We start from the raw sequence: 26,011 nt of genomic DNA, 5'->3' as shown, positions 1-26,011 counted from the left end.
TCCATCTTAAATGAATCAAATAATTGTATGCTATTTTCAGTAAAAGAGATTTTTAATCTGAATAAGTAGAATAGACCGCATACCGGAAGAATATTGCGAACGCCTTGTTGCGCCTCGTGGCGCCTCGTGTTTAAAATTGAAATAATATATGAATGACAAAAAATGCTCAATTTTAAAAGCCAGTGAAAACGATTAAGAAAACAAATATTGTTTATTATGTCTAGGTTAATCAGAGATCCGACAAAAATGATAGCGATAGTCGATTTGCATGTTCCCCCAGTGACAAATGCATTGTTTCAAGAGATCGGTTCTTCGGAGAATGAAATGCAACTGGCAGCTGTTCTACCTTGTTTCCTGTGTAATCATCCTTGCTCATATGAAAGATTGTGACGTATCATTGCTGGATACTCTTTATCTTATATTTTATTCTCGATTGTTTTTTTTAATTATTGAGTTTGTGAATATATTTTTTATCATTTTAAGAAAATCAACATTTATTAAAAACTATTGTACATTGAAATAATGTGAATAATGACAGTTAATATATTCTAGAATATTTTTAATGCGTTTGCATATATTTGACATTTCTATGTTTGATAACATTTTTTTTAATGGTTCGCAATACAAGATATTTTTAAAAACTTTGTTTCTTGAAATTTCCTTCTTTTTATTGGTATATTTTCGTACGTCTATTATCTGTACCCTAGCAAATCACACCTTTTACTTGAACGCAGAAACGATGCATATTGGCTTTAAAACATAAAAGCTGAAGATCGAAATGACATTTCCTGGCGCCAGTGCCTTCGATTTTTAAGGTTCTAAAACTAAAATATTATCATGTTTGTAGTGCGTTTCCTTGCAGTGTGTAGGGAGCGAGGAAGAATGATCACCACATTGAAAATACTAGGGTTTCATTTTGATGCAATAAAGACTTAATATACATTTTTTGTTCACCTCTCCGCGGTTAATATTTAACATTTAATTTCAACACAAATGAATTTTGAATACTTTGTTGTTAGTTTGAGCACCAAAATGCCAAATGTAAAACAAAAAAGAAGTCAAACGTAGTAAGATTGCAGATGTTAATTTAATAACGAGCAGTGCAAGCAGTATTCATGTATTTGGATATGTGCCGTACACGGAGAGAGAAACACAGAAACTTTCAACCCAGCGAAGTAAAATCAAAATATAATATAATAGGCGTTTTCGACGGAGTCAGTGCCTTGTAACGATCCTTAGTCATTGTCTACCGTTTACGAATCGTTACCAAATTTTTGCATGGACATAAAGTAAAAAGCAAATGCAAAAATAAAATAAGCACCACAGAACCGTTGGCCAATTGCAAATATATAAATATCAAAGCAAAACACGAACTGTTGAACCATTGAGTTTGCTAGATGATTGATTGTAGTCTGTACAAATACGAACATCTTGGTTTATGAGTCTTATTAAGAAGATTCCATGGACTTATTAAAATTACTAATTTATACTTAAGATAATGTGTACCATTCAATATATGTTCATTCTTGTAATTCGTTCAAACGAATTTGGGAAAAAACTTAACCAATACATCAATTAGATTAAAGAATGCTTTCCTAACAGTAAAGGATGGTTTTAAATGGTATACGAATAAAAAGTATTTATATAGTATAACAAATATAAACATAAATTAATGTATGGATATTATTTCATTGTTTTAACTACAGCTCTTAAAAACTTAGATTTAAACCATCATCATCTGCTTCAAATTGTACTATTTTTGTCATTATGATACATACTCTCTAAATTAGTATAATCTGTAACATACCACACGTGCCGTGTTAACGTCATTTGCCGCCCATCAATAAAATCACTATCAATAGATATGACAATTCGTTATTAGCTTTCATAAACAGATACAAAACAATATTCTTTATATTGCCTACGTAGATCGGAGATCCGCCAGAGAATGCATGCTTGTATTGATGTGCATGCTTTGCCATTGACAAATGCATTGTTTCAAGAGTTTTAATCTTCTGGGTATGAAATGAGACTGACAGCTGTTCTTTCTCGAATCTCCTATTAACCGCTTCAAGAATTTTGACGCAAAATGAAAGATTGTGGTTTGCCATTCCTGAATATTGTTTATCATTGTGTACTCTGTTTTGTTATTTGTTGTTCGTTAATATATATCTTTTATGAAAATAAGAATATATCTGATGCTCTATCATATGAGCTGTCCTATTTTAGAGTTAAGAGAATGGTAAATTTCACTTGAAGCAATTTATTATTTCTGAATGTTCCAAAAATAAGCTATATGCTATATGTGAGGCATTTGTCATTAATCAAATGATTTTCCGGAAAATAGGATTTTTACCAAAAATATTGTAAAACAAATCTGAATATTAATTGCATATAACTTCACACATTTGTGATTTGAAGACATCATTGAAGCCAATATTTCTGCTTTACCTACAAATCTAAATTGATAATTCCTTTATTCAATTCCAAATGTGTGTGCCCCTAAATCTATACAATATGAAACGTGAAGCGAAAGCTGTAATATTGCATTTTCCCTTTACAATGAATCTTGAGATTTAATCTTCATTTATGATATTCTAAAATCTCACTATTGATATGTTTATGTGCATCTTGCTGCAAATTACGCTGAGATCCAGTATTTTATTATATCTACCGTAACAAGGAAGTAAGTTCATGAGACTCGTGAAAGATGCAGGAGATAGCAGCAGGTAGATATTTTAATTACAAGTTGTTTTTATTTCATTTCTTGATTTTTAAAATCCTATCAATAAAACAATTTTTACAAAGTTAAAAATGTTCTGAATTGTAGGTTAATTCAAATGTTGCTTAATGTATCGCCGAGGCAATGGACGCCTTTTCGAGTGTCATAGCAGGCAGAAAATAAATTTTTAAATTGAACATAAATGCAAATGATATAATGATCGAAGCATTGAAAGACAGCGCATTTACCACCAAATATTTAAGGTAGTCTATAGGTCAAAATATTTAACTCTATTCACAAAAAGGCATTCTTACATGTATTTGTCGCATTAGGAAATGTTCAAAAAGAGAGTTTTGAGTGATTCTCTTCCGCTGACTGCGATATAACTGAAAAACCATTGGCTTCCAATTGCGATTTTCTAAGTAATATTTTCCAATGACGACTTGCCATATTTTTGCTTTAATATTCAGAACATAATTATTTTCCTTTAAATATAACAAGCTCTTTGCCCATTAATATGTTATTCTTTGGATTAATTGGGAAAACATTTTAATATAACTTCACATATGTGAAGTCTTATACTTCATTACAGCAAAACAGAATAAGATACAACTTGCAATAAAATAGCTTTATTATAAAACCTTTGATAAGTAAGAAAAAAGGTGCACACGTTTCATTATATATTTGATAACGGATGTTCGGCATATTAAAATACGACCCATCGAAATCAAACATAATGCTAGCATATACAGTATTAATAGCAAACAATGCGGTACTTAAATGCATGTTAATGACAACATGACAGAACTTCAAACACCAAGCAGATATATAAATATTGCTAAGCATGTGTTCTTATTACCATTCTTGGAAACATGCACCAAGCTGCTGCACATGCACTTAACCGAATATGTTTCTCATCTATCTTGACAAACTTCTGCCATTATTCCAAGTACTACTGTAACGATGCGATAACTGTTTTCTTTTTTATTATAACTAAAGGCAGCTGAAAGCTGATGATAATAATAATTATTCAGTTCATTTCCTGTGTATAAACTTGTACTGATATCCTTTTTGGGGGGTCATTAAGTACAAATGTTCAGGAACGAAACTACAGCTTCTTGTGTGAGAGGCTGACTACTAGCCCATTAGACCACTTCAACACATTTTCTTTTATTTTTAGGAGACATCAACTTTATTCCAATGAAAAACAAAAAAGCTTTTTTTCATTAAATTTAATATTTGTTAAAAATAACATTTGCAAACACATTGTCTATCTGTTTATCTGAAAGATTTTTGAAATCAAAATTAAAACACTAATCTAACTGAACGGCCCCGTAATAAGGGTAAACTAATATAGATTATGATTAACCACTTGTCCGGCGTCTTAGCAGGAATTCTTAACAATAAAAGAAATGGGATAAATTATAGAAACCTTTCTCAAATTTGCATGACCACTTCGTTCTTACCCCAGAATTATGACGAGAAAATAAATGACAAGTAACGTGAATTATATGTAGAAATTAATCGAAAGTCATAACAATCAAAGTTTGCGCATATTCTTACATGGCTTAACGATATCAAAGTACATTTATTGTGCACCACTGAAAACATTGTTTTTCTTGTGGAATATTTCTATCAAGACAAGTTGTGACTTTATGCATAAAATTAGAACTTTTTAAACCTCAAAACCTTAATCATTTGTCATCTCAAGTCTAAGCAACATGAAGGCACTTGAGAAAGTACATTATCACCGTGAATGCTCTGAATTATTAAAGACAGATAATGTTCTGTCTAAATAATTAGGATTGCTAGCTTGCATTTTGCCTACTGTGGTACCAGGTATTTTGTATTAAAACGACTCCTATTAACAAGTATGATTTGGCTTAATTTGTTTCTAGACAAATGAACATATGACTTGAACAGAAAAAACGAAAGTATTCCTTGTAGATCCGCCAAAGAATGCACGCCTGTGTTGATGTGCATGTCTTCCCAGTGACAAATGCATTGCTTCATTAGTTCTGCTGTTCTAAGTATGCAATGAACCATTCATCTGTTGTATCAACATCACGAGAAATATTTTTCATATGATAGCTTGTGGTTTGCCTTTCCTTGATATCCTCTAGCGTTTTCTTTCTTTTTCGTTGTTCGTTTTATTGGGTTTGCAGCCCAATAATGCATGCTCATAAAACATGAGTATATTCGGCATTGAATCAATCAATATTTTGTAATGACATTTATAGTTAACTTAAATCATCTTTTTCTGTAAGTTCGAATTGTTGGCAAGAAATAAGATTTTCTTCATATGTTCGGTGATTTATTACTTGCTATAAAGAATAATCTATTGAAAAAGTTTACTGTAAAATGAAAACAAATATTGACGTGCATTTAATATGCTGATTTAGATATTCGATTAATCTTCTGCAAATCTCATTAATATATATTACAAATGGTGCACATCCATTAAATCATCGTCTTAGAAACATACAATGCGTCAACACTATAAATCATGTTTCAGATTATGCCAGTATTTCGATACAATTCAATGGTGTTTAACTGTTGTTTTATATCCTTATTGTGTTGATTGCTGAAATTTACTTAACGAGTATTGGTCGTAGAAATAATCGACATTTTCTGACGATTTATCCCTACCCCTTGAAAGATTTGCTATCCTGCCGTTCGTTTGTTGCCTATACCCTGAGTGAATGGTTCAATCATTATGTTCATGTCTTGTTTACATTTAAGGAATGAATTGCGGGGTTGATGTCATTATCGGGGTATGAACGCAATTGGGCTGGTCTAAGTGTGTGGAGTCCGAAGGACTCCACGCGTACTTTGACCAGCCTAATTGCGTTCATATCCCCAATAATGACACCAACCCCGCAATTCATTCTTTATCTTTACACCAACAGTTAATTATTTTCTTCAAGAAACGTTAAAAAAAATACTTCATTTCATTTCAGATTACCTTTCAGTATTCCTTTCTTACCCATTCTGTAAATAGGACGACTCGACTGTTACCGGAAACATTTTTTTAAATGACGTCACAATAACACGGGAAAAGATCAACCACTTGAAATCGCTTTTAAACATAAAATTGAAACACTTTTGGCAACAAAACGTTTAAAATTTAATAACTTAGCACTTTCTAAAATGTTGATTTATATTTTACGGGACCTGCTGACACAATACAAACAATAACAAGATCAATAGTTTTCATGTATATTGTTATGCGATGAATTGCGATCCGAACATATCCGAAGATGTTGCGTTCATCGATTGATGAACGCAATTGCCAAAAGGCAGTTCATTTAAGGAATGGAAGTAGAGGTGTAAATATTGTATGCACATATGTATTGCATTTTGTATTATTTTTGGCCTCGGCGCTTACTTTAGTGCTGCATACACCCATGCAATGTAACAAAATGTTGCCATTGCAATAAATGTAACATTATTGAGAATGCCAATAGTATGACTTATCATACTGTTTAACAACAATAAAATAAGCGTTACTCTTAATTTAATAATATTAAGCTATGTTGGCAATAATTTCGACTAAAAAACGTCTTTCTAAAAATAAGATAACCAATTATCTTTTCAGCAGTACTATTCACAAACTCGTTATATGCTCACGATGACATACTTGTGCAAATATTTTTTTCGAAAGGAATACCTATTTCATTTATAACATCACCATAATCTAAGATGATGGACATGATATTCCAAAGGTAATATTTTTTAATACATTAGTTGGCAGTTTATGATTAGAAACAAAGCTGTTCCAATCCATTGCAAACAGTCAATGCAGGCATAACACTATGCTGTTCGACAGAAGATGCTCGGAAATACCATGTGACAACGGGTAGTATATTTCAATAAATTGTTTCTACATTGTACAAACAATTTATTGAAATATACTACCCGTTGTTTCGGGATATAACACGCCTTAACGATTAATGACCATTACGTGCATAATGCTTAAGCTGATCGAAATGTAACGATTGTAGGTCTCATGTTGCTCATATATTTCATGAATATATTTCTCCTAGTTTTTCCAACCTCTTTCATGTTTGTGGTCTATACGCCAAGCAAATGGTCTATCCAGATTGAGGTCCAAGTCTGTTTTATTCATTACTAATCTATATTTATGGCATTTTGTATACTGAACTAGCCTACCTACCTTGGCAAAATAGTTGTTCAAAACAGTTGTTCTTTTAATTAATAACATGTATAAGACGATTTAAGTTAGTGAAAATTAATCTTTTTATAAACTCTTCTTTGTTTATCATATTTCTCCATAAGGAAGGCATAAATAGAATTGATAAAATTAGGTTTTTTTCTTGTTATTGTATCACAAATAGATGCTGAAAAGAACAACATTTTTACAGTATAGCTTATCAGTTTTATGGTTTTAATATGAAGTTATGTTGGCAAATATATTGGAATGGAAGTGACGTCTTCAAAAACGCAATCATCGTTCAACCAAATCATTCGCCAGTTAGTTAAATGCTTTGATATCCAACTTCTAATATAATTGTCTTTTCAATAATTATGTGGTAAAAAGTTTGACATTCATTTTGATGAATGTTTTGCCGAATTAGGTGTAATAAAAGGGTTTTTCAACAAACAAAATTGTCATTTTAAACGTCTACAAATCATAGTAATAATAGGAACTGGTTGCTGAAACATTCCACGTTCTGCTGTGCTAGTTTCATTGCCACAAACTATCATTCTCAAAGTTTATGTTTTACTAGTTTAGTTTGTTGACATCTGTGTTATCGAGCGTAGGTTTTTCCATTATTATTCATGTGGTGGTACGGTAAAAAACCAAGTAGTTCTTTCGTACTTATGTCATCGTGTTTTACATCCATGTTCTACACCCATGCGAACCTAAAAACTTTTTGAAGAAGGAAGACAAATTAATTGTATTTACTAGGTCTTTGTTCACAATGTTTTAGCATTGTGCTACCAATTGGTACAAGTTTCAAATTCAACATTTCAAAATAACGTGGACGCTTTAAGGTTATTCTATTTCTATGTGGTAACATGCATTCCATTTCAGAAATACATCACACGATGATTGACTTTATAAACAAATTGTACTTGAAAACATCAGTTCAAAATATTATCTTATATATCATGTTACTGTTTGATTATATCTTAAAGAGCTTGGATGCAAAACAGATGCATTTTACCTAGAAACCCGTGTTGTTAATTAGGTTTATTTATATTTTGACAGGTTCATTAAGTTTTTAATAATTTATTTTAACATAAAATCAAGAAATGTGAATTTTCTCAATAAATATTCTTCCTTTTATAGTCGTACTGTTTATATTTGTGAATTTCTATCGCAAAACAGCACTATTTTTAATTTACAATATATTTTAGCCACAGCCAATATCATTGTTAAATATTTTGGAATTAAACGCTAAAAAAACTACAACTGTTTTATTTTATTACAAATGATCGATAGGGAGGGCTTGAAAATCAAACGAAACACTAGGAAGTATAGTATCTGTAGACGAATCACGTTGTTGTTCGTTCTGCGAAACAACAAATGTCTGTTGTTAAGCAGTGGGATTGCCTTTTATCCTAAACTATCACCTTGTAAATGCATAAGCGCAAACAAATACGTCATTGTGATTTGCTCATACTACAATTATTGTCTGTTTTAACATTTGTTATCCGACGTTTTCAAAGTCTTATATACGCAAAACCTGACAAATAATGGCGGCAGCGGTGCAGGTTCTGTGCGTTTAACATTGTTCCCATTTGTATTGTATAAACACCAGCTATCCATCAAAATCGGGTAACAAAGAGCACGCAATTTGCCACCTATCTCACCAGGAACTGTCTATACTGCACCATTCGTTATCCATATGCTTGCCACCCAACGACAGACAAATCACTAGTGGGTGCATATGTTTTAATTCAATAACAGTTTATTTGGAAATTCATCATAAATTGACACTGAATTTGCACATATATAGATAATTCTGCAAAACGCGTCTATCACAGTAGCGTAGCCAGAGGCCTATTATAAATATATCTTTAAATTATGGGCTTTCAGCGAAGAACTTTTGTCTTGTTCAAGATATTGACACCAAACTTATTGTATAGTAAGAACATGTAGATAGCTAGAATGGGCTTGCTTTTGGGTACGTTCTATCAAAGCTCAAAGGTTACCATTAGTAGAAATAGAAAATTGGTTTCCGGATTATAACTACACTATTCTTCATCAAATGGATACCGAAATCGGTGTATTGTAAGAAAAAGTAGATAGTTCACTTGGGTTTGCTTCTAGGTCCGTTCCGTCAACGGTCAGGGTCACTTTTACTAAATGTAAAAGTTTGGTTTGCAGCGAACAACTACAGTTCATTTTATCATATGGGCACCAAACTTGGTTTAAAGTGAGCCAAGTAGAGGGCTCGCTTGGGGTTGCGTTTGGGTCTGTTCCGTCGAAAGACAATGTGTCCGTTAACTTTGATTTCCGGCGATTAATTTGAGTTTCGTTTAACATATGATCCCTAAAGTTTTTGTATATTAAGAAAATGTTGAGAGCTCGCTTGGTGTTTTCAGGCTTCGTTCTGTTAAAAGTCAAGGTCACTGTTTCCAAATCAATTTTGTCACTTACGGCACCTTTGCAGCATTGATGATCATCACGTGTTCATTATACAAATACAGCCTTGGTGGGCAGCGTCAAACTTACCTTTGTAACCGAATAGCTTTAGTTAGCTTTGACATATAGTGACTAATCTAGGTTCTGGATGGTTCGGTTTCTTCAGACATTGAGTGTATTTCACAAACTGATAAAAGGAAAAACAATATATCATACGGATAAAAACTTGTATTAATCTTAATTTGCATGACAACACATTTATTTCCCCACCAAATTGACATGATACACTGTTAATAACATTGTTTGATACAGGATGGTAATGTACGTCTAGGAAGTCAACTCTGATCTGATAACGTGACCTTTGTTCGTTCTGCTGATCTGATAGACCATTGATGTTTACGCCACCTCAAGGTTGGTGATCAGTCTTAATCAGCGAAAAATATCCAATGCTCAATGAACACGTTATTTTGTCAACACGCCTTCTTAAGTCGTATTACCGGTACAACAACAACACCTACTTATTTTTGTTATTAGACTTAATGAATACATGACCTTGAACCTTGTAAAGGTGAGCTATGTCTGATAGTAGTCTTTCAATGACTTTACGATATCTTTTAAGAGCTATCACCTATGGTCCGGCTTAATTTATTCGTTTACAGATGATGTTTGTATCCGGTCGTTGTGTACTTGAATTTATCTTTAACAGATTATGTTATTTTTTACTTTATCCTTCATTCTTGATGGATGATGATGAGCCTTTTGTGTTTTATTTGGTAATAATTGATTAATGTTTCGACAAGTGTGAGGTTATTTCATGCAAACTAATTTAAGCACCAAAGTGACTCGGGTTTCAGTGAACTGTTGTTTTACAGACAGTTCTAAGGCGGTAATCCATCGATTTGTCGGAAATGAATGACAGTTCAGTTTCTAGGGTAGAATATTTTTTTATTTAACAAATGTATCTTGCCGCGGAAATTAGTTTCATCAATGAGGTGGATACTAAGAATGACTTTTACATATTTATAGAAGGCCAGAATGTATTATCTAGTTATATCATAGTCAAGTGTTTATTGTTCAATACCAATTAAGCGATTGTCATCTTCCACCATATTTGTAGAACAGTTTTTTTAAATATTCTATCGACTCTTTCGATACCTGGCTATCCGTCAGTTACAATTAGATAATCTCAAAAACAGTTACTGAAACTGTCTTTTTTGATTTGCACAAACATTTTGAAATAAAAACATGGCTGACAGTTAATTTACAGAAGATAAATAATTAATGCATATCATTTATAGAATCACTACAGTCCTATTTAAACAACAATAAGAACTCATCAATTTACCAAACGTATTTCACATTGTTTTGATAAGATCATCAACGAACGTCCGCGTAACATTTGTAACAAATTAGAGTTGGCATTTTAATGATGGATGCAGTTTACCCACATTTACATCTTTTGATTATATTGTCTGTAGCAGTATTTTATGAATATATAGTTCGCTTCAAATCGGCCAATCAGATCCAAGGATTTTGTGCAGTTTATTTCGTAGTTTGGTGTACGTGATTTTGTCGGTCCATTTATTTGGGCCTGACGTCATACCTAATAATATTTTAACCCGCTTGTCAGCAGGTTATCGTTTACGTTTTTTACGCTGTTAGGCCCTTGGCTTTAATATGTTTAATGTTCAATGCAATTTGTCATTTGATGTTATTATTTACCTTGGAAATATGCACTGAGTTACTTTGCTCTTCTTCTTGAATAAAACACAGCATGCCTTATACCGCTAATAACATTTAATTCTATTTCTCTTTTTCGTCTTTCATTTAATAATGTAAGGCTATACAATAAATCTATTTAAATCCTGAGAAAATACTGAAATCATTTCAAGCGATTTATAGCATTTAGAAAAGGTTAATGGCTGATTTATACCAACACGTGGTATTGGTACTTTGAAAACAGTTTATGATGTGTTAATTGTGCATCAAAACCAAGGAAAGTTCGTCGGCTTGGAATTTAACTTTAAACGTTTCGTTACTTTTACTTTTTCCTCAGTATATCTATCAGATGTTAGAACGTTTCAATATCTGCCAGAAATCGACCATTTAGATAAGGACGTGTGTTTTATTTATGACTTGTTTATATTATTATCATCATCAAAAACATATGCATACATGAATAAAAAACTACCATCCACGCACGAGTCAATATTTTCCACACTCTGCAAGTTTAGATTGACATTGACAGAATAAAAGCACAAATACCAAATCGGAATATTGGCTTGATGAGGAGTTAAAGTTTCTTTTCGATATTTTACCACACTGCCGTTTTGGTCAATTCAGAACCAGTTTCACCTACAAGCAATAGCAAAAGGTTTAAAAAAGACACAATTCGTGCTGCTTTTGCTTATAACCAAATAAACATCTGTCTAGTCAATCACAAACATACTTTTTTGTCAGATATCTATGACACGGTTAACCAGTAATTAAGTGCAGCCTTACTAAAACCAAAACCTCCCCTCCGTAAAGGTTAGAAATGAATGTAACACATGGCAAGATGTTTAAATAGAGGTTATAGTACACCGCTCAGTCGGTTCTGTTAAATGACAAACAAAGTTGCATTTACCCATTCTGTCAATGAGCCTTCTTACGAACTTATTTTTTAAATCATAAAAGTACACCTTAACCCTTTATTCGTTCTGGTACCTTTGGATTGCAAGTAAATACTTAAAGATCGTATATATTGTTAGTACATAAAGAACAAGGACGTTTTGTAAACGTCCAATTATCATCTATAACTCTATTGTATTTAACACGGAACCAAACTGACTTTGTATAATATTTCCGGAATTAAAATTTAAAGCACGCCGGTAATGTGTCTTCACTAGATAGCGAAAAGAAACATTTTAAACACCAACACAAACAAGACGAGCATTCGCATCGATTCATCACTTGTCAGTAAGGCTGAACAAAATAATTTTATCATATTGTGTAAGTCTGGCATCGGGTCATTGACAATTCTCAAAAATACGTGAGGCGGTAATAAGTGGGGGAAAAGTAAAATAAATACCGATATTTTAACACCTAAATGTTTGTTTCTTGAATATGCATCTCACTGATTTTTTATTGATATTTTAATTGAAAATTCCCAAGTCTGCATTCGTCGTCATACGTAATGGTAAAATATATTGGGTCGCGCATTAAACTATTTGTCGATTAACATAGTTTAGATGAATACATTTTTCATAGCAATTTTTGGATCAGTGCAATAATTGTTTTTTTTCATGAAGTAAAATCATTCCATCAGAAAAGAAATAGTCATATCTTAAGGGGAGCCGGACAAGTGAGGTTTTCCCCGGGTTCTCCGGTTTCCCCCACAACACAAGACCACACTCTCGCGTAAAATCGTGCCAACCAGAGTGATTAATATAATGCTGTAAGAACTAGTTTCACATTCGTTGTCAAATAAATATGTTTAGACTATGTAACTGTTCTTTTCTGATCTTTTCATAAATGACGAACAGTCTTAAAGCTAGTTACATCATTTCATCTACATATGGTAAATAAATTAGGGTTTATCATTTATTGAAATGTCGCTATCTATTGTATTATTATATAACAATATTAGTACAAAATTCAAACAACGATTTCAGCATTCTGTACTAATGATTTGATACTAAAATAAATGTCTAAATTAGTCACTTCAGAATAATATTCATGATATCTTTGTATAATTCAAAGGCATTAATACCAGTCGATGATGCAGAATCGCACAAAATAATTTGTTAAATGTACCATACACAAATGATAATTTTTTTAATCCACCATTTATCCGAGTAATTGTAGGGAATCAAAGGAATTTTGGATAAACTGAAGAAACAATATATCATATCGTTTACTAATCTTCCTACATTATTTTCATATCATCATAACGATTCAATAAAATTCCAGTTTAATGGGAATTTGATAAAAAGTCCTAAAAAATCAAAACAATGAATACTTGAAGTTAAAGTTATTTTTGCATAGAAAGGGAAAGTTAACCTTAATCACCCGTCAGTTAAAGTGTAAACAAATGAAATAATTGAACGAACGCCTTGTTGCACCTTGTATGTGCGTGGTATTTTGAATTGGAATGATATATTTCTGAAAAAGTTGAGTTTTCTTAAATATTTTCAAACGTGTAAAACATTTTTTTTATATTATGTCTCGGTTTGTCAGAGATCCTCAAAAGTATGCTCGCGTTAGTTGATTTGCATGTTTTTTCCAATGTCAAATGAAAATTTTCTTCTGCTCTTGAATGGTACACAAATAACGAGTAATTCATTTTTAATTTAAGTTCTTTGTTTAGTGACAGTTTTTGATATCTCAAACTCGTTACTCCACAATCTGCTTCAAATTATTTCATTGTTTTTGTCATTTAAGCAAAGGTGATACCTTTCTAATCAAATAAGTAGGATAGATAAAACAAAACACCATACGAATATTGTTAACATCATGTGGCGCCCAAGTTTATTTGCATTAATTGAATAATTAGTAAGACTTTGCTTAATAAGCTTCATAAAACAGAGACAAAAACCACTACTCGTTACGATGTCTGTGTAGAACGAATATCCGCCAAAGAATGCACGCATGTGTTAATGTGCATGTCTCAACAGTGACAAATGCATTGTTTGAAGAGTTCTGCAGCAGATAAAATAAAACTTGGATAAGTTTTCCATAGATCATCTTTGGTCAGTTTTGCCATAAAAATGATTAGTTGATACTAATTATAGGATGAATATTGGCCAATCAATAAACGTTTTGACCAAGCTAAAGAGTAAACCAGTAAATAATTGGCTGCTGCTTCTCTGAGTATGAAATGAATCTGACAGCTATTCTACCGGGTTTTCGTATTAACCGCACGAGAAATCCTAACTTCATATGAATAATTGTGACTTATAATTCCTGAATCTTGTTTATCTGAGTGTTGTACCCTTTTATTACATTTTGTTGCTCGAAAATATATATTTTGAGGGAAATGAAAATATATCCGATTTTCAATATTATGATTTTTCATAATTTGTAAAGTTTGGAGATTATTAACTTTCACTTGAAGTAATTAATTTTGCCCTAGCGTTCCAAACATTGGCATAACCGGGAAATCTGTCATTTATTAGGTGGTTTGCTCCTTTTTATCCCTGATCGTAGGCTTTTTTACGAATAATTAAAAGTAAATTATCTATATCAATTAAGATTATATCTACACGGTTATGATTCAAAATTTCCTGCATTTAATAATATGCATTGATGACTCTAAATCCATAACATATCAGACGTTTGTCGTATTTGCATTGTTTTTGCATTTTGCTGCCACTATGATTCTGGCGAGTTAATTCCATTTATGATCTTCTTATACTTCCACAGTAGCAAGTTTATGTGCATTTTGTTGCAAGTCACACTGTGCGCCAGATTAATAATGTAGGTAGCCAGGAATAATGTATGAGAAACTCATAAAAGAAACACAAGATTACAGCACATAGAGAATCGAATGATGACTCTTTTATATTTTTATTTCACGACGGTTTTTTTCTACATTTTTTTGCATTAATGATAAATGCTTCGCATATTGCAAGATGCTGTATATATATATATAAGGTTAATTTAAATGGTGCGCAATGTATTGCATTTATTATACAATGTTAATTGGTAAACAAAATAAGCAAAACAAAATAAATTGTACCTTAATTAACAGATGTGATGGTCTAAATTCGCAGAGCAATTATGGGTAGGAAAATAAGTATGATTCAGTTAGTTAAAAAAGTTTCTTTATAACGAATTATTCGCATATTATCAACCATCATTCGAGGGTGTAGATATAAGACGGTAATGCTATGTGCACAAAAATCTCACTTGTTATACCGCGATATTTATATTAACAGCATGACTAATCTTTGCTTCATATTCGAAGGTGTGACTTTGCATTTCTAGACAGTATATATCATGTCCTTTTACACACTTTTGTTTTCGATTTTTGTTTTATTGGTTTTGCTGACCTATCAGATATTTAAGAAAATGAGTGTATATCTTTCTTCTGAAAGTTCGCATTGTTGGCAAAAAATAAGGAAATACTAGTTATTATATTAATTAATTGATTATCAAATCAAATACTTGGACTAATTAAAATATTGTACTTTTAGTTGTTCAAACAAATCGCATTACGGTAGTGCTAATATGAGGACCTCATTTTTTCCTCTATTCATCATAAGTTCTCTGTATTTGTTTTTTATCTTTAAACATGATATTTCTAATCTTGACCACAAATCATGCAATTAATTTATATGTAATAATTGTTTTGACAAAGTTTGTATATGAATTTTTTGCCCCGGGGAACAGCTCAAATTTACAAACACCAGTAAACAAATGTTCCTATATCTTGAATATAATTAATAAGCAAAATAATACATTTTGTTTTTGCAATCAAATTTCTTTTATTTTGATACAAAAAACTGTTTAAACAGAGGATATATTGTTTGTACTATATTTATACATGTTTATAGCGAGGCAGAGATTCGAAGCAATCAATATGATATATATGCTTTTCTAAAACTATTGGCAGTTCATGGTTAAAAAAATGACGTTGCCATCCATTGCAAACAGTCATCGCAGGCATATCACTATGCCGTTCGACAGCAAATTATTAAAAGTACCCATTTACAATCCATTATCTTAAAATTTACAACCCGTTGTTTAGCTTTATAACAAGGATTTTCGACTAACCCAATAAAAACCATGCTTATGTATTGCTTATGCTGATCGAAAATTAACGATTGTAGGTGTCAGGCTGTTTATATATATCATGACCCTTTAATGTTCTGCTATCCTGCTATTAGCCAGTGGTTATACGCCAAGTAAATGGTCCATCAATATTTAGGTCAAGGTCTGTTTTATACATTACCAATGGATATGTATTGTATCATGTATGAAGTTTTAGCCTAAATACCTCGGTAATATATTTGTTTAAAGAATTTGTCACCTTTAATCAATAAACAAATATCAGTCAAAAGTTGAAAAACGTGAGAAAAAAATTAATTATTGATTATTGTATAATTTGTTTAACATATTTCTCAATAAGAAAGCATTTAACATACTTTGCGTTTTTCTGCAGATTGTATCACAAATAGATGTTGACAGTACAAGATGTTTACAATAGGTATCAGTTTTATTTTTTTTCAATATCAAATTATGAAGGCAAATACATTGGATTGAAGATGGCGTCTTCAAGAACTTTTTTCAGTCAAGTATCGGTCCACCAAGATGTTTCGCCAATTTCTTAAATGCTTTCATATCCAACTTCTAAGATAATTGTCTTGTAATTGTCATGGGGTATACAGTTAGTTTTACGCTTCATTTCGATGAAAGTTCTACTGATTAAGTTAAGAATAGAGCTTGAGCAAACAAGCATGGCACTGAAATCGTCGCGAAATCATAGTTTCGACCGTACTGGTTGCAGAGACATGTTAATGTCTTCTGTGCTGGTATTATTTAAACACTTTATCATTCTAAAAAAATATTTTCCCTTATTATGCTCTTGGTGGTGCAGATGACGGCCAAATAGTTATATCGTCGCCTTGTTCACTATCCAGGTGGAAATAGTTCCTTTTACCTTCTTACCGGAAATGTTGAATGAAATTATGTAACAGTTTTACGTTCGCAAAATAAAAATGTAAGTTCACATACGATTATAAGTACGTTTTCATCATATGTTATAGCATGTGAATTTGTGAGATAAGGGATATAAGTTTTAAAGAAGGAAAGATAAATTAATTATATTTACTGATGCTTTGTTCAAACTGTTTTAGATTTATGCGACTGAATTAGTCCTAGCATTACAAGGTTGAAATTTAAAATAACGTGCTCGCTGAAAGGTGATTCTATATCTGAGTGGTAACACGCATTCCATTTCAGGTATAAATAACATGATGATTGAATTCATAAACAAATTGCACTTGCAAGAACATCAGTTCAAAATGATATCTTGCATATCATGTTATCTGTTTGATTGATTTTTCAAAGAGCTTGGATGCAAAACAGGTGCATTTTATTAAAAAACCCATGTTGTTTATTTGTTTTTGTTTTTTATTTCAACAGGTTCATTTAAGAATAATTCATTTCAACAAAAGTCAAGATACAAATGTGAAATTTCAAAATAAAATAATTATTTTTCTTCTGTAGTCATACTGTTTATATGTGTGGCTCTCTACTTCAAAACCAGCATTTTTTTGTATTTGACTTAGTTTTGACACAGTAAAGGTCGTTGTTCATCGTGTTTGGAATATATCGCTGAATTAAAAAACAACTGGTTTCTTAATTACAAATAATCAATCTTGAGGGCTTGAACATCAAATGATTCACTAGGAATTATTGTATCTGTAGACGAATCACTTTGTTGTTCTTCCTGTGAAACAACACATATCTGTTGTTAAGCAGTAGCATTACCTTTATCCTGAAATTTCACCTTGTAAAATGCATACGCAGAAACACATAGGTCAAGTTAATTCGCTCTTACTACAATTATTGACTGTTACCACCATTATTATCTGGCAAATTATGTTATTAACATGTTAGCAACTTGCCTGTTAAAACACCAGCTATCTATGCAAATCGGGCATTATCTTAATAATGTTGGGTAACATAAAATACGCCATTTGCGAACATCATCATATTGAACTGTCTGTTCTGCACCATACATTACTCAATTAGTCTTAATTCAATAAAAGTGTATTTGCCAGAATCGTCAGAAATTGACGATCAATTGGCACACATATATATCTGCCAAACGCATGAATCACAGTCGACGTAGCATGAAACATGTTATAGGTGCGCTCTCCATTTTTAAATCCTCAAATGCAAAACTGATGCCCTTTTTAAACCGGAGGCCTATTAATAATATATCTATTTTAAAATTAGGGGTTTTCAGCGAATAACTTTAGTTTCATATTGACACCAAACTAAGTGTTTAATAAGAACATGCAGAGAGCTCGCTTTTGGGTCCATTCTGTCGAAGGTCAAGATCACCATTACTGAAAAATAAAAAAAGGGTTGTAGATTATAACTATCGTTTCCTTCATCATTTGTAACAATTTTATGTTGGCATTTTATTGATAGATGCAGTTTAGCCACGTTTACATATTTTGTTTATATTGTCTGTAGCAGTATTCCTATACATGTATAGTTCGCTTCAAACCCGTCGATCAGACCTAGTATTTTGTGCACTGTATTCCTTAATTTGGTGAACGTGACATATTCGTTCCGTTATTTTGCCGTAACACTACACCTTATGATATTTTTACCCGAGTGTCAGCAGGTTATCGTTTATGTTTATACGCTATAAGCTCCTTGGAATTAATTCGTTCAATTTGCAATTCATGATTTATTACATATACGTATTGTAATTTGAATATTTATCATACACTGACCACCATATCACTTATACAACCATCAATGTAGTGGACATATTGACCAATGTAGCGCTGGATAATGAATGTGTAGTTTAGTTTTTCACTGGGCCAAGTGTCATTTGATGTTATTATTTTACCCCGAATAGTTGCACTGAGTCACTCTACCCTTCTGTTTTGATAAAACACAGCATGCCTAATACCGCGAATAACATGTAATTCTTTTTTTCTCTTTTTCGTATTTAATGTTAGCAAGTTAGGCAGTACAATATGTCTATTTAAATCCTGAGCAAATACTTAAAACATTCAAGCAGTTTATAGCATCTAGATAAGGTTAATGGCTGATTAATACCAACACGTGCTAATGGTACTCTGAAAATAGTTTATGGTGTGTTGAATGTGCATCAAAACTAAGGAAACCGATAAGCTGTGAATTTAACTTCAAACTTTACACTACTTTAACTTTCAGATCAAACAGATGCTCGAACATTTGAATATCTGACAGGAATCAATGATTTTGAAAGGAAGTATGTGCATGTTTACCGACTGACTGTAAGGCTGAACAATATAACGTTATTATATTATGTAAGTCTGGCATCGGGCCATTGTCGTTTCTCAAAAATACGTGAAGCGGTAATACGTGGAGGAATGTAAAATAAACCGACATTTTAACACCTAAACTGTTTGTTTCTTGAATATGCATCTAATATATTTTTATTGATAGAGTAATTGAAAATCCCCGAGGGCTGCATTCGTCGTTATAAGTAATGCTGAAAAAGCTTTTGGGTTTAGCATTAAACTAATCGTCCATTAGCATTATTAAGATGACACATTTTTCCTATGAGTGGTTGGATCATTGCAATGATGTTTTTTTCATGAGGTAAAATAATTCCAGCAAAAAGGAATATTCATATCTTTAGGGGAGACAACTGGGAATAATAAACCTTAGAGTGGAAATAAAATAAATAATTATTTGTTATTCATAAATGTTTGTATATGTCGTCATTGTGTCTCAAATTCAAAACATGGAACTACGACCTTCTTGTAAATAAAAGTTCTTTTCTGGTTTGTTACTATATACAGTGATGCTAAAGAACCACAAGATAGGGCACAAACGTTGCTAAATAGCTTTTCGAAGTCTTCAATATATTTCTATCAATCTTTAAACATTAAAACACGCAAACTATACACTGCATACCTTGATAAAATAAGTATTTGTGAAGTCAAACATTAAGGCATATCATGAATTGGTGAACCATTGTTGTAGAAAGTCACATGTCTTTTGTATGCTAAGGGAGAAACCAACATCATTTTATTTCAATATTCCATGATTTGAGACAGTATTTATGGAAATGTCTTTATCTTTTTATTTTATAACAATATTCGAACAGGAATTAAACTTATTTTAAGAATGACCCTTTGAGAAGAAACATGGTTTAAATTTGTTGACGAAGCAATCATGGATAAATAAACAACTGTCACGGACTTTGTTAATGTTGTTCTAATTTAGTCACTTCAGAAATAATGTTCATTATATTATTGTTCACGTTTTATCTTTTTTTCAATTAAAGACATACATGCCAGTCGATGATACAGAGGCATAAAAATGCGTTTAATTTACCATACAAACATGTCTATTTTGAATCAACCATTTTTCCGACTAATTGTAAGGAATCAAAAGAGTTTGGGATTAATTGTAGAAATAAATGTACCATATCTTTTACCAATGTTCCTACATTATTTTCCTATCATCATACGATCCAATATAAATTCAAATTAATGGGAATTTGATTGAAGCCTTGAACAATAGAAGCTCAAACAATGAATACTTGAAGAAAGTTATTTTTGCAAAGAAACGGAAAGTTAACCCAATTCACCCCTCAGTTAAAGTGTAAAAAATGAAATAAATGAAGATGGCATGTTCTATATATTGAATGTCTCAAATGTTTTATGTTGTTTTAAGCTGGAGTGATACTTTTCAATTTATATAGTAGAATAGACAGTATACCGTAAGTAAATTTTGGAACGCATTGTTTCGCCTTGTTTGCGCCTGGTGTTTTCTATTCGTTATATATATTTTTGAAAAAGTTCAGTTTGCCTTACTTGTTTTTAGCCATTAATAATATAAATGGAACAAATACTCTTTAGTGTGTCTAGGTTAACCATATACCCGCCATGGAATGTTCACGTTAATTTATTTGCATGTGTTCCGACTGATAAATGCTATTTTTTCTGTTCTGAAATGGTACACGAATAAAGAGTTTTTTTATTTAGTTATTTAAGTTCTTTGTTAAATGACAATTCCTGATGGCTCAAACTCATAATTCCACAATCTGCTTTAAATTAAATAGTTTTTGTCATTTTACCAAAGGCCATAGTATTCTATTGAAATAAGTAGGATTGGTAAAACACCATACTAATATTGTTAACTTCATGTGGTGCTCATGTTTATTTGCATTTTTTGAATAATTAGTAAGACTTTGCTAAACGAGCTTCATAAAACAGAGACATAAACACTATTCGCTACTATTTCTGCGTAGATCGGAGATTCGCCAAAGAATGCACGGCTGTGTTAATGTGCATGTCTTCCCAGTGACAAAGGCATTGTTTCAAGAGATCTGCAGTGGATAATATAAAACTTATATATGGTTTGTTTTCCATAGATTATCCTTGGTCAGTTTTGCACATGAAAATTATTTGATTGGTTGATGCTAATTATTGGATTTATCAATCAATCAATATACATCTTAACCAAGCCAAAGAGTAAACCAGTGTTATACAATTGATTGCTGCTCCACTGAGTATGAAATTAATCTGACAGTTACTCTACCTTGTTTCTCGTATTAACCGCACTAGAAAGAGTCATTTCATATGAAATATTGTGGCTGATAATTTCTGGATATTTTTAATCGTAATATTATATCCTTTATTTTTTTTGTTAAGATTGCATCAAAACGTTTACGATTTACTGGCAGCTGGATCCAATGTTGCTTTTAAAGTTTACGTATTATTTTAAATTGATGATATTTCCTTATTCAATATTAAGCACGTATGCCCTAAATCTGTAAAATATCAGACGTTAAGCGTATCTGCATTTTGCCCCCACCATGAAGCAGGAGATTTGATTTCATTTATGATCTTTTTAAACTACCCAAATAGCATGTTTATGTGCATTTTGTTGCAGTTCATACTGTGAGCCAGATTTAAAATGTAAGTAGCCAGGAATAAAGTTCGAGATACTCATAAAAGAAGCATTCTGTTGCCGCACATAGAGATAAGAACTACGACTTGTTTTTATTTTAATTTCTCGACGGTTGTTGTTTCGTAATTTATTGTAATAATAAATGGTTCGCTTACTTGGTAGATGCTTTAAATTGAAGGTTAATTTAAATTTTGCGCAATGTATCGCCGAGGTAATGAAAGTCTTTCCGATAGGCACATGTCAAGTGTTTAAGTAGTACGAAATATAAATAAAAAAGTAATGTTAATGCTATAATGATAATTGTTCGCAGCATTAATGGACATCGTATTTTCTGCATATTTTTATGGTTGGATGTGGCTATGAAATATATATATATATATGTTTAGTATACTGAATTTACATGGACAATTATTCTTATTTTACGCTCTTTTGTTAAGCTTGATAAAACTGACAGTCACTGGCTTCCTATTCCGATTATCTTATTGAACTAACAACAATGCATAAACACATGCAAGTATTTGCCAAACAAGCAACATTATTTTTTTAACGTAAATAGTTAAAAAATATCTTTATTAACAGATGTGACGGTTTAAAATTTCACGCTCCCCTATTATATATGTTAAATCAATATGTGTTTATTATTAAATCTATCATGATGTGTTTATGGCGTCTCTGTTTCATTCATTTTTAGACGCTGTTTGCTGAATGTTCGGATTTTGGCCAAAAAATAAGGAGTTTATATATATTAATTGATTGGTTCATTTGATCATTGGTATAAAATACTTTTTGCATAAGTATACTCTTACTATTACAGACATAACGTATTGCATTTGTGCTAATATAAGGATTTTATTTTATGTTCTGTACATCAGAAGTTTTCTGGGGGTGTTTCTGAGAAGTTTTGTATTTTTCAAGTTAGATTTTTTTTAATATCAAATGCTATTAATTCAAATGTACAAACTGTTTTGACAGTGTGACTATGTTAGTTTATAAAGGTGTCCGCGGGAAAGAACCTTAATTTGCAACCACCAGCAAACAGTTGAAATGATGGAATTACGCAATAGAAACTTAAATCGTCGAGAAAAGACAACAATAAAGTTGTTAACTATATCTGTATTTCAATTAATATATCGTATTGTCTTTTTATTTTAGTGTCTCAAAATGAGTTCCTGGTAAGGTAAGTTTTACGGTTTCATCCCAGCATGCACTGCAAACAAAATGTATATAGAAATGTTAGTGGGGTAGTCTTAGAATCTCATTAATGTTATTTTGTAATTGCTGTGTTTTTGTGCCAGACTACAATGTTCCTGTTTATGCTACTCTTTGTTGATGTTTTGATTTGCTTGTATACATATTGTACGGAGATGTAGAAATTTTGTAGGGTAAATTTAGGGCCTCATCAATGTTTTTGTAATTGCTGTGTTTTTGTACCAAACTTCAATGTTCTTGCTTGCGTTTCTCAGCTTTCATAAAGTTGTCTGTTAGTGTACAGATGATTCGGTGATGTAATAATAAAATTGAAACGGCAATCTAAAGAAATATTATAAAGGAACGTTCAAAGTTGTCGAAGAATGAAAAGCGCTGTAACATCTTCTTTTTTTCATTCTTGATAAACTTCGATCTAACACTCGAAGTGAGTAAAAGTTAAATATTTTAAATAAGCATAAATGCAAAAAGGAAACTACTTTTCCACATAAACGTGAACAAATCGTAATTATTTTGAAAATTGATCAAATGAATACCGTTCTGAAAATGTGACCATATCGTCATTTATTGCTAATCTCTACAACATCCATATCCGTCTAAAATATGAAAGAGGTTTCTAGTGTAAACAATTAATATATTTATTCATTTATTAAAGGCTCATCCACATATATTCAATTCAGTTAAAACATTATATGTACAAAACCGAATATATATATATGTGTGTGTGTGTGTATGCGTGTGTGTGTGTGTGTGTGTGTGTGTGTGGCCATTCTATTATAAAATTACAAGAGACTGTAACACTTTTACATAACATTTCACAGTGTGCAAACTGCTTCAAACATCACATATGAATACATAATATATCATTGTATATAAAGACATAATGATACACTAAAAAGAAGGTTGAGTCATTTAATCGTGACACTAGGTGTCTAAATGAAGTCTTAAAAGAGAGAGGAAAGTAAAATGTAACAGCTGTATCTTCAGTGATTTAAATAAGCTCTGGTAAAAAATATTTTGATAAACCATGTATAACTAGCTTAGGAGCGAACAGATTAGAGATTCATCCTTCCATTTTATAAAAAGGTTGGAAATTATAAAATACAAAGACATGTTTAATTTTGAAAATATCTGATATTATTGAAATACTAATAAAGTGCTGAATAAGTACTTAGGCATTAATAAGTACTCAGGCATCATGAATATGTTCAAAATATCATGATAACTGTATACTTATACAGAAATGACTAGCTTAAATATTTATACTATACAATATATTGTTTCTAACGGTTAAAATCTAATGACAGGTTTTGGCTAATGTTCAAGTTAAATCTGGATGGGTGAATAGAAGTATGAACTTATCATCATCATAGTTGAAAACTAACATTTGAAATTTATTAATGAGTAACTTTCTATGCTCATTGTATGTTGGACAATGTAGAAGAACAACATTACTACAAAAGGGACACACCCTTTCCATTTCTGGAATATTCTGATAACAACCTGTTTCAATATTCAGGGGTGCAACCCCGCATCTAAACTTAGCTAGGGCAGATCAATGTGGAAAAGAAAAAATCAATTTACAATTCAATTCAGTTTCATATGAGTATTGTTTGAAGCATTCAATGTGATTTTTATGTTTTTTCCAAAATATTTCACTATTGTTTACACATCAGTTGAAATTATATAATAAAAACGCCGTTCCCATCCATGGCAAACTGTCATCGCAGGCATATCACTGTAATTTTCATTAACAAATGATCGGACTTGCCCATGGAGTCCATTTTCTTTCTTTCGGGATATAACAAGGCTTTTTGATTAAACCATTAATAACCATTGCTCATAAAGTGCTTATGCTGATCAAAATGTAACGAACGTAGGTCTCGTATTGGTATAATATTTCATGAATATATTTCTCAGTTTTTCCAACCTCTTTCATGTTTTGCTATCCTGCAATTAGTTTGTGGTCTATACGACAAGCTAATAGTCTATCCAGATTAAGGTTGTCGTCTGTTATATTCATTACTAATGGAATGTTATGACATTTCGTATTAGAAATTAGCAGACCTTCCTTTTGCAAATTAGCCATTCAAAAATATTTTCATTTTTTCTCAAAAACATGGTATCAGAGGACGATTTAAGTTAGTGAAAAATAACTTATTGTAAACTATTATTTATGTACCATATCTCATCATAAGTAAGCAATTAATAGAATTAGTTTTTTTTGAAATTGTATCCCAAAAGATGTTGAAAAGTACAGTAAATTTTCAGTTTAGATTTTCAGTTTTATGGTTTTAATATGACTTTATGGCAATTGTTTATAAGAATGAAGATAACGGTTCCAAAACCGTTTACATGCCATTATCTGTCCACCAAAGGGTTGTCGCTTATTTGTAAAACGCTTTGATATCCAACTTCTGATAAAATTGTCTTGTCAATAATAACGTGACAAACAAATCGTTTTTGATGTTTTAGTCTTAATTGTGATGAATGTTTTGCTAAATAAGAAAAGAGCTTCAGCAAACGGAATTGGCATTGAAATCGTCGCGAAATTATGGGTATTATGTATTCAATTGATGGTGCGCTTGACGGCCAAGTTGTTCTTTCGTTTTTGTGTCATCATGTTCTACATCCATGTGACAGAGTTCTTTTCACCGGAAATGTTAATTAAATTATTTAATAGATATACATTCGTAAAACCAGAACTTAGGTTTACATACGATCCTAAATACGTTCTCAACATGTGTTATAGCATTTGAACGTATGAGATAAGGGGAAATAAGTATTGAAGGAGACAAATAAAGTTTATTTACTGATGTCTGGTTCAAAAA

At 31.6% G+C, this 26,011-nt stretch overlaps 1 protein-coding gene across 6 annotated transcripts in view; it reads left to right on the top strand.

Annotated features, from left to right (window-relative positions):
• Positions 1 to 26,011, top strand: part of LOC128240333 (innexin unc-9-like) — a 361,166-nt gene that overhangs the window by 174,912 nt on the left and 160,243 nt on the right. For 2 of the 6 annotated variants that reach the window (XM_052956938.1, XM_052956936.1), the window contains exon 3: positions 23,127 to 23,151. The exons of 3 other annotated variants lie outside the window; for them this stretch is intronic. The gene's annotated coding sequence lies outside the window, so the exon portion shown is untranslated. Of the gene's footprint in view, positions 1 to 9,695; positions 9,750 to 23,126; positions 23,152 to 26,011 lie in introns of those variants that run through there. One more of the 6 variants, XM_052956942.1, reaches the window with a different exon arrangement.

The sequence above is a fragment of the Mya arenaria genome, chromosome 7, assembly GCF_026914265.1.
Source record: "Mya arenaria isolate MELC-2E11 chromosome 7, ASM2691426v1".
Lineage (NCBI taxonomy): Eukaryota > Metazoa > Mollusca > Bivalvia > Myida > Myidae > Mya > Mya arenaria.
The sequence above is the reverse complement of the archived record's forward strand: the minus strand, read 5'-3'. Positions and strand labels throughout refer to the sequence as shown.